Source organism: Pantherophis guttatus, chromosome 3 (genome assembly GCF_059756535.1).
Source record: "Pantherophis guttatus breed Tessera chromosome 3, ASM5975653v1, whole genome shotgun sequence".
Taxonomy (NCBI): Eukaryota; Metazoa; Chordata; class Lepidosauria; order Squamata; family Colubridae; genus Pantherophis; species Pantherophis guttatus.
In genome coordinates this window covers 151,700,984-151,719,425 of record NC_142065.1, presented here as the reverse complement: position 1 = coordinate 151,719,425, position 18,442 = coordinate 151,700,984, and the positions used below count along the sequence as shown (strand labels likewise).

The 18,442-nt window shown below is 39.6% G+C and overlaps 1 long non-coding RNA gene across 29 annotated transcripts in view; it reads right to left on the bottom strand.

Moving 5' to 3' along the window:
* The window catches only part of LOC117672539 (uncharacterized), a 363,153-nt gene extending 345,548 nt beyond the window's left edge, over window positions 1–17,605 (bottom strand). For 12 of the 29 annotated variants that reach the window (XR_015733321.1, XR_015733310.1, XR_015733314.1 and 9 more), the window contains exon 1: window positions 14,544–15,449. This is a non-coding gene — a long non-coding RNA (uncharacterized LOC117672539). Of the gene's footprint in view, window positions 1–1,011; window positions 7,189–14,247; window positions 14,519–14,543; window positions 15,601–17,439 lie in introns of those variants that run through there. The other 17 variants (XR_015733300.1, XR_015733298.1, XR_015733297.1 and 14 more) reach the window with 12 other exon arrangements.
* Between the last annotated feature and the right edge of the window lie 837 nt (window positions 17,606–18,442).

The following is an 18,442-nucleotide window of genomic DNA, read 5'->3' as shown; positions in this document are numbered from 1 at the left end:
ACCTTGCAGCTTAAAAATCTTCCCACCCAAAAAGTGCGGAACTCTTGTGTGTAACACAATTTGCATTGTTGGTTGTAGGGTCTTTGAATTTAGGCATTAGCAAACATGGATAATATTTTTTTATACATGTAATTTAAACTTCTAAATTTTTTGTTCTTTTCTTCCTCCTCAAAACCCACAGTACTGTAATTTTTAAAATCGAAGATGCTACATTCCTTCTGTTATCTTTCTATCCATGAACTCCCCTTAAGTTTTTCTCATATTGTCCATTCAAGCAAAAAAAACAATATGGATCATCTCTATAGTGAACTCTGAAATATCATTTAACTTTTTTTTTTTGCAGTTGCAATAGTAGAAAAATTAGGAAATAATTTGCCATTTTTACCAAAACCAAAGGGACTATAACAGTTTTTTTGTTTTTGTTTTTGTTTTTGAAAAATTCAATGGTACAATAGACAACACAGTTTCTGGTCAATGATTACAAACTGGGAGAGGTTAATATCAAGAGAGGAAACTTTCAAGGAGATTCACTGTCATCACAATTGTAATCATTACTTTTATTCCTCTGTCAACAATACTGAACAAGTCAGGTCATGGCTATCAATCATCAAAAACATCTGCCAGGCATACTCCACCATGAATGATCTGAAGCTGTATGGGAAAACACCATCTGAAATAGAATTGCTGTTCAATGCTGTCTGCATAATCAAGATATTGCAATGAAGTTTGGACTGGACAATTTCCCCTTTCCACCAACAGGGGAAAAATTATGCAAACTGAAGAAGAAGGTTTGAAGTGAATAATCAAGGGAGTGAAGACGATTTTAACGACCAAATTCAGTGGAAGAAATACTATCAAGGCAATTAAGACCTGAACAATTCCAGTCATTAGGTATATAGCTAGAATTATAGACTGGACTCAAGCAGAACTAAAAGCCCAGATGGGAAGACCAGAAAAATAGTAACAATAAATCATGCTCTTTATCTCAGCAACAATATTGACTCTACTTACCAAGGAGTGATGTGGGCATGGAATATTGCAAGTACATCAGACAGCTGAAGAAGAAAAAAGGCCATTGGAAGAATATCTGAAGGTGTTCTCACCTAGGCTTCCTGATATAGTAAAAAGCACACAATTAGTCTCAAAAACCCTTTCTTTTATTTTAACGGCTGTGAATTCCTTTCATTCACAGCACATGCTGAATCACCAAGAGTTTATAAATAGTCCAACAGAAGTCTGCCACAGTCCTTTGGATAAGGCTGGTAAACAGCCATCTTTATCTTCTTTGACACGCTGCCAAAGACCTAATTGGCAATTATCTTGGCAAGGCCACACAGAAACACAGAGTCAAAAACGGAGTTTCAAGGTACAAACCAACACCATCTACAACATTGCTTCCTGCAAAGGCCCACATGCCTTTGCTCTTCCTTTATGTCTTATGGGAGGGGCCAATCATCTCCAAGCCTTACTCCTGAGTTGTCCCTTTTGTTTTAACTGTTCTTGCCTTCTGGCAGCTCTGCCCATGCGCGCATTAGGAACAGGCTCCCCCTATTCCTCTGCCTCTCTGATGTTTGATTCTGGAGGCTCCAGAGTCCGCACATAACTCCCAGATGACCCTGGCCCCATTTCTGCCTCCGATGCAGATCCCTCGTCCGAGCCTTCCCCAGACTCCAGGACTGGCCCATGTTCCTCTCCAGCCTCCTCACTGTGCCAGCTCCGCAGACTGCTGGTGGACCACAACAGAAGGTCAGTGTAGAAGATGAACTAAAGCTAACAAACCATGAAGGCTTACTGTATACTGGAGAGACTAAACTGCCTACAAGAAAGACCAAATGAAGACAGGAAAAAAAGGCATGGCAAGACAAAGTATTACATGGCCAATACATTTAAAAAAACCCAACTAGCAGGCAAAGCAAATAACAAAATCCGCCAATGGCTAAGAGCAGCACAGTTGAAGAAAGAGACAGGGTTGCTAATTCTGGCTGCACAAGACCAAGCCTTAAGCACAAATGCATATAGAGCCAGAATTGAGTAGACATCAACAGACAGCAAATGCCGCCTCTGCAAAGAAGCTGAAGAAACAATGGACCACTTAGTTAGCTACTGCAGGACTGACTGCAAACAATAGCATGACAAAGTAGCAATAATGATGGAATATCTGCAAGAAATATCATTTGCTTACAAGCAAAAAAATTGGTAGGATCACAAAGTAGAGAAAGTAATTGAAAATGAATAAGTGAAAGTGCTCTGGAAGTTTAGAATTTAAACAGACAAGCCTCTGCCACACAAACACTCCAGACCTAACAACTGTTGATAAGAAACAAACAAACAAAAAATCTAGATAGTGAATATGGCAACACCTGGAGACAGTAGAAGAAAAGAGGAAGAGCTGGAGAAAATAACAAAATATAAAGTCCTGCAAATGGAATCACTGTTGCAAAAGAAAAGATAGTACCAATAGTAATAGGCACATTGGATGCAGTCCAGGGGTGAAATCCAGCAGGTTCTGACAGGTTCTGGAGAACCGATAGCAGAAATTTTGAGTAGTTTGGAGAACCGGCAAATACCACCTCTGGCTAGCCCCAGAGTGGGGTGGGAATGGAGATTTTGCAATATCCTTCCCCCAGGAGTGGGGAGGGAATGGGGATTTTGCAGTATCATTCCCCTGGAGTAGGGTGGGAGTGGAGATTTTGCAATATCCTTCCCCCAGGAATGGGAAGGGAATGGAGATTTTGCAATATCCTTCCCCTGGAGTGGGGTGGGAATGGGGATTTTGCAGTATCCTTCCCCTGCCATGCCCACCAAGCCATGCCATGCCACACCCACCAAGCCACGCCCACAGAACCAGTAGTAAAAAAAAATGAATTTCATCACTGGTGCAGTCCCAAAACAAATGGATCACTTCTTGAACACCATCAGCATTGACAATTGCAAAAGGCGGTTTTACTTGGAACAGTTTACATCCTGTGGCTATACCTTTAATAGCATCAAACAACAGCATTTGCCTATCCCAGGTGCTTAAGTATTACTTGTTTGGTGGATAGAAATGCAGAATCTACTCTAAATATGCAATCCACTATAACAATAATAATCCTTCACACCCAAAAATTCACATAAGAACATCCACTCTTCAGATTATATTTAGTTCCCCCCACAATTTTTTTTTAAAAAAAACCATTCTACATTCAGGAGAAAAGAAGCATTTTGACTAATCCCAAATAGCCAAACAAGGTTGGACCTAGGTAATTCTTGGAGAGCTGCAAAATGGATTAAAACCAGGAAATTTGAAAACAACCATGTATCCCAGAAGATGAAAAGACAAGTCACTTCCATATTGCTCCCAAGAAGAATACAAACGCCATGAAACGTACATGGAATATACAAAGTCCATGAAGCCCCGAGGAGTTAAGTTGACTCAACCAATTTTCTTTTATCTCTTATATCAGAGGTCGTTGCAGAAATTAAATCCAGAAAGCACACAGGTAAACTGATTCAGCAGGATTCATTAACTTCTTTATATACATATAATACATGAAGATAAATGTACAATACCAACATAGATTCTTCTTCAACGTAGTAGCAATTACAAGCAAAACAGACAGCAGGAGAGAACAGTTAGTTTCATTTCAGCAGAGCAGACTAGTTTCAGTTTTTCTGCACAGACTCAGAAGCTGCAGACTAAGACATGCCCTGGCTGCAGTCTGTCTCAGCTCTCAAAAAGCCCTCATTGGCTGACTTAGTTGCTATGCCTATACATTGGTTGACCTTGTTACCATGTCCTATTCCAGTTGATGAATATTTTCTGACATCTTTTTTCTTGTTTCTTTGGTTATACCAAGAATCGTAGCCATTAGGAATCTTTTATTTGTATATCATCTTCAAACATGCTGGAGAGCCCTGTGGGAGCTTTAGGGCTAGGTAATTTGAAGGGCTGAAAGGCTAAAGTGATACTGTTGGTTGAAAAGATGAAACAGCTTCAAAGAACATACTGTACTTTATTTGAAACCTGACCTGGCCAAGTTCTTAAGTTTTCAGAAAAAGCTAAACAAATAATGCCTTTTGCTAGATACTATATTTTTATTTTGCTATTGTTTATTAACAAATCAGAATTACACTATGTTTGTGCTATTAATTTATTTGTAAGATTAGAGAGAGCTGTAAAGCACTATGAAGCGGTATATAAGTCTAACTCTAAGTGCTATTACTATTAGGCTGCCAACTCAAATATGACTCTGCAGTATAAAAAACAAAAAAGAATAAATAAATACTGTAAATATAAATGCAAAACAATTTGGCAATAGTTGGCACTGATTTACTTTTGAAATTAAACTGTATAAAGTTACAACCTTTTTTTTTACGAAATAATGACCCTGGACCAAGCGGTCATTACCAGACATCTCTACTATAAAGAATTTCAGTATATTTCTTCCAACTTTAACTCTTTTGAATAAGTTAATATGTATCCTTAATGGAATGTGTGAATGACTTTGAAGGACAAGGGGAAGTGCTGCTGCCTACAAAACAAACAGGTAAGAGAGGGCGGAGTCCATAGTTGCTTAACAATCAGAGGAAGAAATCTAGGAAACTAATGGATCAGGCAGTTAAAAGTGTAGGCAGGAGATTTGTACTTTCAAGCTTGCAAGATTCTGTTAATGTAGCCTTACAATAAAGTAGAATTAGCTCATCCAATTGTGTTTCCTGTCTGATTTACCTGGAAGGACTGACATCCATCTTGCAAGTCGAAGTTCATATCTCATGCTGAAACTCTAACTGCCTAATCCATTAGAACAGATATTTCGTAAATTTCTCTCTCTGCCTGTTAAACAACTGTACTGTCTGATCATTTCCTGGGCAGCAATTTTTCCTCTGTTCCTCAAGGTCATTCTTACATACCATTACACTATCTGTCCTTTGGCATACCCATTTGAGCCCAGCACATTTGAGTTTGGAAATCTTTTGGAAAACTGTTCTTGATTTGCAGTGCCTGTTTCCCTCTTCAGTGTTTTTACAGATGCCACTGTAACAATATTTCTTGTGTCTTTTAAAAGTTCTTCAAAAAATTTTTAAATTCCTTCCTTTGACTTTGGCTTTCTTGGTCTCTAATGTCTCCTCTCTTTTTGGCAATTCCCGCCATCTGTTATGTTTGTTGTCTACCATTTCTTGGTCTTTGGAAGGCTTTTTTTCACCATCATCTTTAACAACTTCTTTGATTTAATCCCACAATTCCTCTAGGTCTCCACCAATTAGCTTCAGGAACTCAAGTAATTCCTGACGTTCTCATTGAAAATGAAAGTTCTGAAGATCATATCTTGGAAACTGTCTAGCTTTGTATTTCCACTAGACTTGGCTTGGAATTTGCAAATCTGCAATGTGTGATCTCTTAACACAGACAGTTGCAGCCATATATTAACTGAAGTCTTCCGTCTCCTTGCACCAACAGGGTGTGTGTGTGTGTGTGTGTGTGTGTGTGTGTGTGTACCTTCAAGTCCATGTGGTCTTCTTGGCCAAATTTTGGAACTTGTTTTCCATTGCATCCTTCATAGTACTGAAAGAAAGTGACTGACCCAAGGTGACCAAAGTGATTGTGTCTAAGGCAAGACCAGAATTCAGTCTCCTGGGTTTCTAAATCTGATGCCTAAACCTTTGTATCAAAGTAGCTGTCACCCATAATGTGATCAATTTCATTATCTGTCTGGTGATGTCCAGGCATATAAGCATTTAATTTTTTAAAGGATGTTTTAGCGATGAAGAAAGTATTGGATTTGGCAGAAATTGATAAGTTGCTCTGCTATTTTTTTCTATTTCTTAGCCCATCCAATTATGTTTTTCTCCTTACTATTTTCCAACTTTGGCAATCCAACCTCCAATCCAGATTGCAGCAAATCCTGCTTTTATGTTCTGTCAATTATAGTTTGAATTTGAACATAAAACTCATCCATCTTTTCTATTTTTGCATCAGCAGTTGGGAGCACAAACACTTGGATATCCATCACATTAAAGGTTATCTGTGAAGTCTAACTGATATTATTCAACCACCGACACCATTGTGCCCAGTATTTGCTATATCCTTCCTATGAAATTGTAATGGCATATGGGAATGACCTTGAGAAACAAGGGAAAGAGATGCTGCCTAGGGAACAATCAGATAAAAGGGACCAGGCCCACATTTGAATGATGGGCAGAGAAAGAAACTGAGAAAGGATCTGCCCCAACTTCTCAGGCGTTAATGATTTATACTTTTAGACTTGCAAGATGCTATTAATGTAGCCTTGCAAAAAAATAGAATTAACTCATCTTGCTGTGTTTGCCATCTGATCTACTTGAAAGGCTGACAAAAAGCAATACAGCTTCTTTTTAGGAAGGAAGAAAAAAGAAATCAATGAAAAAACTAAAAGTTCAACAAAAGGGGAAAAAGGGAAGCTAGAAAAAAGATATAAAGAAGTGACTTTCAGTCTTCTTTACAGCAGATTTAAGCAGAGTGACAAATTTACTTCTCCATACAGTTACAAATTTAATTGCCTTTCCAAGGATTTGACCTCCATGGCATCCAAACATGCAGGAGCCAAAATCCTTCCACAGGCAGTTCTTTTGTAGGAGCTGAAATACTTCTGCAGGCAGCCCTTTGAGCCAGCTCCCAGAGCTGAAATCCAAAAGCAGAGAGGCAGCCCAGTAAGATAAGAAGTTTGGGGTGCCTCAGAGTTGGGGGAAACTCTGGGAGGCCCAACAAAGACTGCCCACAAATGTCTCTCCATTCAGGGGCTAAAAATCTTCCTTGGATTTCAGCAGGAAGGATTTTAACTCCTGAGCAGGGAGATATTTGCACATGACCTGGGCTAGGGCCCTCAGGGTCTCCCCCATCCCGGTCACCCAGGTTCTTTACCTGGGATTCCATCCACTTAACCACCTTTAAAATTAGTAAATCAAAGCAATGAGATGTATTTATAATCCCATTAGGAAAAGCTTTTCTTACAACCACTTTTCTCAGTGGTTTTATCAAATCATAATTAGGCTGGAGATATAATTTAGGCTGATCCAAAATGTCATGTTTCATTTGGTGCTTTATCCCTGAAATATCTAAGCCACCATTTGTCATTTTCTAATGCAAATGTAGTCCAGAGTGACTTTGATGCACTATATTTCTTTTAATAATAAACTTAACAAGGAATAGTTTTGCGATTTAAATAAAATTGTTACTAATTTGGTGTGTCATGCAGAACCAATATTCAATAAATGACATTTACACAAACGATAACCTATCATTTGGTCCAGGTCATTGGAATGACATATTTTAAAACTTACCAAAACACTGAAATAATTTTGATAATGGCATATTGAAACTAAATGTTTATAAAGAAATATACAGACAAGTTCATCAGTGCATGGTACATGATGGAGCCACCTTATGGGCTATTGTACCTCAAAAGACTCTGTTTGAATACATGGTCTCTTTCCACAGAATTAGATTCAGAATATATATTCGTTAGACGGAAATTAGTTCACAAGATAAGCAGAAGTAGCACACATCCAAAATAAGCCGGAAATTTATATTTGTGCTTATCTCCTTTCTCAAAACTATAAGTACTGTTAAACAAGAATTATATTCTAGATTAAAATATTTAAAATCTTCCAAATATCATCAATTTTGTCTTTATCGACCGCTTTAAAGTTCTTTAAACAATGTGAGTTTCAGTACTTTTAATTCTTGTACCACAGATAGATTTGTCAACTAATTTACATATTAAAGGGATTGGTATACCATTAACAATCAAGTATCCTTGATGATATATAATATTAGAGAAATGTATTGGACATCCTGGCGTTCTAGCTAAGAGGAAGGGAATGAAAGACAAGTATACACTATGGAATAAGTTGAATAACCACTTTCTCGTACTTTTAAAAGTTTATTTTCCTAAAAAGCTACCCAAGTCCATGGGGGAAAACTGAAACTGAAGATCATATTCATGTAGGAGTGATATCATTTGCTCACAGTATGGCAATACCTAAATTTAAGAATTATTACAGTGGTAACGGATAAAGCACCAATGATATAGACCTATCATTTTATTTAAAAGTTTAGAAAACAAGTGACTTCCTCTATGAAAAAAAAAAAAAAGAAGAGTCATACTCAGGACTTTTCTTAAGAAAAGTGTAAAAGACTGCCCTACATCTTTTATAGCCTTCAAGAAATCTTGTGGGAGAACATATGCATATCAAAAGCAACTGTTTTCCTACTGTGCCCCAATTACATACTGAGTATGTATACAAGCTGGCAGACAAAAATCAATGCACAAACCAGAACTTAGATTTAAGACATAACTTGAATACTTTTTTCATGAGTGCTAAACCTTTCATTATCGATGTGTTATTAATATTCATATCAGCAACATATTTGGATTGATCGCCAAATGTAAGATGCGAATCAGACATGAAAGATCCACTGGAAGCAGTATGATTTAGTATATCAACCCAAGCATGACTTGTCTAATTCCAATTCATAATTACCCTGGAGAATGAACCAAACCATCACACTACTATTGCAACAATAAAAAGAACCAGAAGGAAATGTATTTGCTTATATATTTTAAACCCTTAAGGAAGGCTTCTCCATGGAAGTAAACCATCCCCAAGGTCGTTCATTTTGTGTGAGATGGGTAGCCATATAAATTTGATTAAATAAATTCAACATTGTTTTAGTAAAATAATAACCCCAACTTGAGGTCTATCAGGACCTTAGCAACCAATAATTCACAAGCAGAATAAAAAGAACTACAGGTAGTCCTCACTTAATAAGCATTCATTCAGGGACCCTTCAAAGTTATCATGTTTCTAAATTAATGGTAATCATGACCAGTTCTCAAAGTTATGGCTGTTGCAGCACCCTTGTGGTCACATGCTCACAATTTGGGTGCTTGGGAGGTCACCCATATTTACAACTGCAATGTGCAATTCAATTCCCTTACCTATCTCTCCCTATCTCTTCTCTTTTGCCCGATCTACAATCTGGTGTAGGAGAATGACCAAGCTGAGCCCGAGGGAGAGGTCAAACACATAAGTCACAAGTCCCTTCGTACCCGCAAGAGACCTAAGTCCAGGCCACCTTGAATTCCTTTCAATTCTTAACTCCCGCACACTTCCCTTAACGGTCACTTGGCCAGATTCTCATTGAGAGCTTAAGCTTGTAATAAATCTTTATACTCAGTTGAACTGCCTGAATCTCCTGATTTCCTGAGTGCTTGACATCTGCCACTGCTGCCTACGTCTCCCACCTACAGCTGACCTTCTTCATCATCTTCCTCCACAAGGAGTTTGCAAGGCCTTGAGCGTTTGTAGAGTTGCGGAGGCGTTGCAAAGGGAGAGCAGCTGCCTCAGCTGGCGCACCTCACCAGCAGTGGAAGGAGAATGACTAATGTAAGCTGCGGATGGCTGAGTGCATTGTTTTTAAATCAGTCTGGACAACTGACATAATTTTCTCATCTTGTATTATTTGTATAAATGAATAAACTATATAAATTACATCATTATGCAAATCTCAGAAACCAACATAATGTAAACTCTGCTAATTACATAAAAATGAAAGTGACAATTGAGCATTAACGGGCAGCCTTTCTTCTCAACTGGCCCGTACCATCAAAATTTTACTGTGCATTATGGTTTAGGGTGATATATGAAATCAGCCACAACATTAATATTTATGAGCAGTGCCTGACAAATGTATCAGATTTATGTCAGAGAAATGTATTAATTAAGCAAAATAATTAAAGGAAAACAAGTTAATTATTCACTATGGTTCACAAATCTTTGAACACAATTATTTTCAATTATCAGAAAGCACATTTACCTTAGAAGTGCTGGAATGATATTTCATAATCCAAACCAAATACCGGAATTTTCACAAGCGTTCATGTCTAGAAATCCAAATTTATAAATCCAAGCACTGATGTCTTCTTTTGTTAACCATTTGAAGGTTAATAAAATGAAGCATCCAACCCGCTGAACTTATTTATTTATTTAATTTATATTGCCACCTATTTGCCCATGACGACTCATAACTTGATAAGGGATTTAAATATAGCATCTTGGTAGATGTTCTGTTTCACTGACATTCACTTTTCTTATCTATTCAGTAAAAATAAAAGGTTGCAATGTTACATACTAGCTCATATTAATACTTGTATTATAAAAATAATACCAACCATAACTGTAAACAAATTTACTAAGGATTTATTTAATTGCTTGTCAGTTATACTGAAACATACTTTCTCTATTTTTAGCTATACTGAATATGCTTACTCAGGAATGTAAGAGCCTTGGTAGTACAGTGGTCTAAAGCACCCTGTTATTAAGACCAGCTGCCTGCAATTACTGCAGGTTCGAATCTCGCCAGGCTCAAGGTTGACTCAGCCTTCCATCCTTTCTAAGGTAGGTAAATTGAGGACCCAGTTGTGGGGGCAATAAGCTGACTTTGTATAAATATACAAAAAGGATGAAGGCTATTGCTTAGCGCACTGTAAGCTGCCCTGAGTCTTCGGATAAGGGCGGCATATAAATCAAATTAAAAAAAAAAAAAGGAATATGTGTGCTGCAGATATAATTTACAGGTAGTCCTCATTTAGTGACTATAGTTGGAACCAGCAACTCAGTCATTAAGCAAAACTATTTCTGGGCTTACAATCCTGTTTCAGCTTTCCTTTGCTTTACTGACCTGCAAAGGTCATAAATGCAAGAATTGATCATAAAATTACTTTTTTATTACCATCTTCATTGTGATGGCCACTAAACAAGGCGGCCAGCACGCAAGGACTATCTGTATATCTAAAGATGTAACTATAGAGCATTGTCAGTGCAAATTCACTCAGAATTAAGCCCTATTAAGTTCAATGACAGCAAAAGTGTGCCAGATTGCAAACTACCATTCTTGATCAAAACTGCTGAATAATAGGACTATTAAACATCACCAATTGGGAATTGTTTTCTTAAGAGCTGAAGTCATATGTTATACTTTGGAGCTCTATTTCTGGAAATGTATTTTCACTTGATAAAATATCGAGGCAAGCCCTTGTTTTAATCTGTTTAGGTAATTCACCTAAATTATGATAATTAGACTACCATTGTTATTAATATAGTTTAAACTAAATACTTAGGTGAAGTCCCAAACTTAGACTGTCCAAATTTATTATAATGTCAACTCTTAGATACTCTTTGTGGCTCTTGAGACTTTAAGGAGCTGCAGTCTCAACAAACATGAAATGGTCCAAGATTGGAGAAACCAGCTTGCTTCCAACTTTCTTAAGAGTTACATTTTAATTGCAAATTACTAAAAGATTGTTTATAAGGCATTATTAATATACAGTTGTAATACTGAGTTAAAACTGATGAGCTAAACCACAGCTATCCCTCATTTAATGACCATAATTGGGATAGGCAGCTTGGTTGTTAAGTGAAACTAAGTGAAACCAGTATTGCCAAGAAATAAAAAGAGTGAATGAGTGCATCCTCCAATTTTAGGATTAATCATTAAAGCAAGCTTTAATTTAGATAAACTGCATACATTTTATTTTATAAAATTTTGATCTTTTGGAAAGTACACAATTACACTGACTGGGTTCACATATCATATCAATACCAAACCGAGACCCAGTTTGGTCTAGTGGTTAAGACACCAGACTACAAAGTGAGAAACCATGAGTTCAAGTCTCGCCTTAGCCACAAAAGCTCGCTGGGTGATTTTGGGCCAGTAGTTGTTGTTGTGAGGAAAACAGAAGGAGGGAAGATGCGTTGGATATGTTTGCTGCCTTGAGTTATTTGTAAAAATAATAAAGGCAGGATACAAGTAAATAAAATCATGCCAAACCATTTTCATGACTTTAATCTTTAAAAGGGAGAACGTGCAGAACTACATATTGAAACTACATAGAAACACAGCAGTTTCTATACTCCAAATTACAGAAGCAGCCATCTAAAATCCTAGGCTTGACTCTTCTGTTCTCAGAGAAAAGCTCTTGATGTCAACACGCAGTAAATTAACTGAAAGGTAATAAAAGAGAATCTGAAAAGTTCCTGAAGAGAAAGACATCATCAAGATAGACAGATTAAAGTACTGAATCACAAACTCACACACACATACACACATACAATATTTCAGGGATGAGATGAAATACCAGCATGAGATGGTTCAGCAAATAAGAAATGAGGTCTCTCTTCTTGCACCAACTTCATTGAAGCATTCTGCTAAAATTTGCACATATTCATCATTAGTTTTCAGTTGAAAAAAATACTATATAAAGCAATGCTTCCTAGACCTGGGTGTATGACCCAAAATTGATAAAAATGAGTTTTCTGGGGTAACAACACATGAACCCACTACTCAGTCATAACAATTACATTTAAATTGACTTAAAGTTGTTTTACTTACTGTACATTGGGTAAAAAGGCATTCTAATAAGCAGCTTTTGAGTAATGAAGGAAAAAGTTTGGGAAGCATTGCTATAAAGTAAGTCTGTAATTTAACGGACTAATAGTGACTCTTAATACAGGAACTTCATTAAATCCTTTAACTCCATTAAATCCTATCTTGTGGTTGTTCACCGCCCTGAGTCCTTCGGGAGTAGGACGGTATACAAATCAACTAAACTAAACTAAACTAAACTAAACTAAACTAAACTAAACTAAACTAAACTAAACTAAACTAAATCCAAATGGCAAATTTGGAAAAATATTACAAAGAAGATTTTACAGACACTGCAGACAAACACAGCAGTATCCAAAGTCTAAACCAAAAGATTACTGTGTATTTATAAATTAGATAATGACCCTAACAAAGCCTGACCATACAATGCAACCAGGATGCCAATGGTTTGGCTGAATGATCTTACAAGCCAGGATCCACTGGCAGTTAGAAATGTATAAAATTCTGCAACAAATATCAATTCTGGAAAGTCTGCTCCTCCACTCCACTAGGGCACATATGTGCATAGCAATTGATTTGGTCTGTTTTAGTGTTTTCTATGGATGCTTCACTCTAGCTTATAAACCATGATTTATGGATTGTCTTGCTTCAGTCCAGTTCATTATGACTTACTTGATAAACTAGAAAAGCACAATTGCAACATGCAAAACTAGTTTCTGTTACATTTATACTGCAAACTGAAACTTTGCAATATCTCCCCAAAACTTTTTTAAGATAAAGTCTGTGAAATGAAACTTCACTGTAACAATCTACCCCAATCCAAACCCTTTGGGGGGGGGGTTTGCTTAACTCCTTGTGTGACCTTGTAAAATTGTTTGTGGGACTTGTAATTCAAAAAATGCCCTAGAACAGGGAAGACCTCATTGGAAAACCTTAGTCCCCTTCAGAAAAATAGGGAAAGATGGTGCATTTATGGTGCTGGCACAGCATAAAAAGAAAAGAGAAAAAACTACTGGACCTGATTAAAATCTACTGAGAACTCACAAAATACTACAGAATGTTGAAAACTCACAAAATTCCACAGTATGTGTAAGACAAAAAAGTTACAGATACAGTAAATGAAATAAAGTACAGGAAACAAACAGGAACAATGGGACGGAGAAAAGAGATTGCAAAAAATAGGATAAAGCTAAACAAAAGGAGGCGCAGATGACAAGAAATGGAAAATAAGTAAAAGTCCCAAAACAGCAGGGGAAGATGCCAAAGATCTGCAATAAATAGTATTTTCAGAAGTACGTTATGAAGCTAGAACAAAACTGCCTGAAAATCTCTGTCTTAACGAAGGCCTTTGTGAGCTTATAAAATGGTCCAAGTCCAAGCATCCTTCTTTTTCAAAACAAAGAGTTATCTGGTGGTTCCAGCCTTGTACAAATTTTGCCTCTGTAGGAAAAAGCCACCAGCCACCTGCATTCCACCCACACAGATTCACCCTGGACCACTTCTTCCAAATCCACTTTCCCTTCAATTAAGCATTTTTTTAAAAAAAATATATTATTCAACCAGCCCCACATACTCACAAGAATCCCTCTTTCACTCTACATTTAGAGAAGTCGCATCTCAGCAGGCAAATACTTTCTTCCGCCTAATACCCAAACTGCCTTACATAAGTGGATCCAACTTGACCCCAATGGACATCAGCAAAATCAACCCGTAAGACCTGGGGGCTGATCATCAGACCCAAGTGGATTTTATGCGAGGCAGGGCTAACCCTTCCAGAAAATCAGAGTACCTTTCCACGGAAAACTTTTTGCTCATTACAAAGGACGAAGAGAGAAACTTACATCAGCAGCTCACCTTCCTTTTCCTCTAGCTTGCTGGGGGTGGGGAGGGGGGAATAAAAACCAAGATCCTTGAAGTAATTGTTGGAAAAGTTTTACAAGTCTTTGGGAAAGTTCAAGAAGTGAAAGAAATACCCTCTTGAAAGACCAGATAAGGCAGACAGGGAGATGAAGAGTTCATCCGAGTTTTCTCTTTTGTTCAAGCTCCCCGATCAGACAAAGAACTAGCGAGCAGCAGGTTTCTCCCCCTTTCCCTCCCATCTCTCTTCCCCCAACCCTTGGTTCCAGCAGCAACTCACCAACTTCAGCCGCACTTACTCCTTCGAAACGTCTGGATCCCGAGATAAGATAAAGAAATATATATATATACACAGAGAGAGATAGGCGCAGGCTGTTGGGTTTCTCGCCTCATCCCTAACTTCCAGTTTCAAAACTTCCCTCTAAGTGAGCCTCCCAGAAAAACAATCTTAATGGAGGCGGAGGAGGCAAGGAGAATCCCTCCGATCGTTATTTCCGGCAAATGCACCTCTTTGTTTGGATCCCCTTGACAGGCGCGGAGAACGATCCCCCCCTCGCAATCCGGCAGGGTGGGCGCGGGATCCTCTCACCGTTCCCAAAGACGAAAAGCGGGGCTTTTAGGAAACCAGGATGGGAGTTGTGAGGAGTGGAAGGGCTACTCAAGCGTCGCGCTGGGAGGAGGGAGAGAGGGAGGGGTGGGGGACGGGAAGCAAGTTTTGGGTGAAGCCGCTTTCCTTTCACTTTTGGAAGCGCATCCAGGCGAGGAGAACAAAAGGGTCACCGCGGCCGGGACTCGGCGCGCAGCTTTTCCCGGCTTCTGACATCGCTACCTGTTGCACAGGCAGAAGAAGCAGGGAGGGGTGGAAGCGAGAGCATCCAGCGCACAACAAAGCGCCAGCCTTTTCACCTGTCCTCCTCCTCCTCCTCCTCCTCCTCCTCCTCCTCCTCTTCAGGAGCAGCTAAAGCCACTTGACTCGCTCCACAATACATTGGGGGAGGGGATTGGAAAGCAAAGCAAAGCAAAGCAAAAAAGAAGAAGAAGAAGCGGCCGGCAAAGGCGCATCTGCTTTTGCAAAAACACCGGCGTCTTTCAAGAGTCGCGCAGAAGCAACAAGTCGCAGCCCCAGACCGCTTCACAAACTTGCGAAGCACAGCCGGTCCGCGGCTGGGAGTCCCGATGCTCTTAACTCCTCTCCAAAGTAACCCGTTTACCATCCAGAGAATCGCAAATTGTGGCGGAGCAAGGAAGAAGCGTCGCCCCCCCCCCTCCCCGATTCTGTCGCTGCTAAAAGAAAATCCGGGGAGGAGGGAAGGGGGTTGACTGTTGATCTTCTAAATGACGGACGGGAATCAAGTGTCTACTTACCCCCACCCCCACCCCCCACCCCTCCAGACGGCGGCGCGGGTCTAAAGCATCTCCCGCTTTAGATCTCCCGCTTTAGTGTCCCCACATCACCGCGTGTAAGTTTGTCGGGCCAATTTTCCCATGTCTCGAGGAAAACAACGCACTGAAACGAAGGTGTGAAAGTCCACCGAGTAGAAACCGAACCACTGATAATATGGCCCCACGTAAAGTCCACACACACACACACCCCATCTCCCTCACTACCGCTCTGCCAGAAAATAAACTCTACGTTCATCCACGTGCGTTAAAAAAATGGAAAGGGGCAAGAGCTGAGGGAATATAGAATTGTATAAAGTCTATGCAGCCGTTCGCCAAATGCTTGCATGCACTTTTGTGGACGAATACAAAGGGAGCCTGTGCTGAAAATGTTGAAACCAGGCGAAAGCTAAAACTTTCTTCGCACGTGCTTGCGACCGACAGCCTGCTTCGCCCACCCTATTGGACCCCTAGAAGAGAGCGGGAAAATCGGAATGACGTCACCTTTGCAATCCAGTCTCTGCACTTCTGAGCTGGATTTTCAACAGCGCTTCGTTTGGAATTCCTAATCTATGTTACTTTACTATATATACTCTTGCCCTCAATGTAGTAGGGCTGCTGTAGCAGTGCAGAAGATCTAAGGGGCTGGCCTTAAGAATGTAAAGCAAAAAGCAAAACTAGGCAACATTTGGAGGTGGCTCTGTGGCTAAGACACTGAGCTTGTCGATCAGAAAGGTTGGCGGTTCAAATCCCCACTACAGGTCTCCTGCGTGAGCAGGGGGTTGGACTAGATGACCTCCAAAGTCCCTACCAACTCTGTTACTGTCTCAACCTTCTGAGGTAAAATGGGAACTCACAAAATGACTGCCTCAGCAGATATTTTTTTCCCCTGTTTCCAAATGAGTGGCTGTAGCCAGTGACAAAAGACCATTTAATGAAATGTGATCTAATCCATTAGGATGCTGCCTATCATTCATGGGAAACTATGTGGGGTCAAAGGCACTGCTACAACTAAATGCTGTCCTGGAGGTTCCTGCTTCACTTTACAGCATGATAGCATCCTATTTAATCCTGTTATCAGAAGACATTTTAAGGAAAATTGGATGAGTAGTAGATTATGGACCCTCAAAGAGGTTTTTCAAAGAAATGTACGTCAGCAGGCACCACATATTTCTGTGGCTTTAATGCATCTGCAGAGAGACTTCCTGCCCCCCTGGTGACACATTTCTTGAGTAAAGAGGGCTTGGAAGACCCTTTGCAAGTCCACCCAGAAGAATTTGCTCAGTATATGCCAGAAATGCTTAAATTCACTCACAATTGGACACTTGTCTTACTGTAGTTTCAGGGAGATGCCTTGTCTAGTTTTCTTGGAACAGTTTGAACCTGTTTGGCCTAATGAAGTGGGACAGAGTCCTTAGGGCTGTGAGCTCTGTCACCTATTCTTTAAATCAGATCTCTTCAAACTTGGCAACTTTAAGACTTGTGTCCCAAAGGTGCTTTTTCAAGAGGCACCTGGACTTTCTGATTTTTCTTCGAAGACATTTCGCTTCTCATGCAAGAAGCTTTTTCAGCTCTTTAAGACTTGTGGACTTCAACTCCCAGAATTCTTCAGCTAGCCTGGCTGGCTGAGGAATTCTGGGAGTTGAAGTTCAAAAACCTTAAAAGTTGCCAAGTTTGGAGAGCCCTGCTTTAGATCCATGCCCCTCCTGGCTTGTTAAAGCAAGCTAGGGAGATGGTGTGTTAGTGTGCTCTGGTGATGGTGAATTCTTTTTTGAGTGAATGAGTTGTTCCTTTACCTCTTAAGGAGTACTTGGTCCACACTCTCAAGATGTCATCACTGGAACCCATGATACTGCATAATTTTCATCCAGTATCCAACTTTCCCTTTTTGGAGAAGGTGATTGAGAAGATGGTTGTACCACAGCTCCAGGAGGCCCTTGATGAATCTGGACCCTTTTCAGTCAGGATTCAGATCTGGATAAAGGACAGAAATTGCATTGGTTATGTTTTTGGATGATCTCTGGTGTTGGCAGGATAACGTTCTGTATCCATCCTTTCCTTAGTTTATTTATTATATTTATATGTTGCTAATCTCACTGTTATGCTAATTCTGGGTGGCTTATAGCATAATTAAAAATGAAAAGATAATAAAAATACTTTGCTTGATCTTTTGGCAGCTTTTGAGACCATCAACCATGGTAAACCTGGATCAACTAAGATGATTGGAGGTAGATGGCAGAAATACAGTGTTGTATTTCTCCAGGATCGATTCTAGTTGGTAGTGATTGGGGAGGAGAGATGAGATCCCATCCTAAGTCCCTATTATGTGGCATGCTGCAGAGATGGCTGCTTTCTCCTCTCATTTTTAAAATCTACATAAGACTGCTGAGTGAGCTCATCCATTGCCATGAGTGAGGTATCATCAATATGCTGATGATACCAAATTGTAGATCTCTGCTCTTGAGGAACTAAGAAATGCTGTGGACATCTTACCCTGGTGTCTAGAGAGTGTGAGAGTCTGAATGGGGAACAACAGGCTTCAACTGAACCCTGGCAAGACTGAGTGGCTTTGGGTCTTGGGACCCTCTGTTTCTGGGACAATGCCATGTTTGGTGCTGGATGACATTACAGGTACAATCTGTGGATCTTCCTGGTTTCACAACTCCTATTCAATGAGCAGGTGGCACTCGTGGTTAGAAAGGCCTTTGCACAATTTTCTATTGTGTGCCCGTTGAGCCCATTTCTGGATTGCAGGCTCTACTCATGGTTACTCATGCCCTCATCACCTCCTGGTTATAC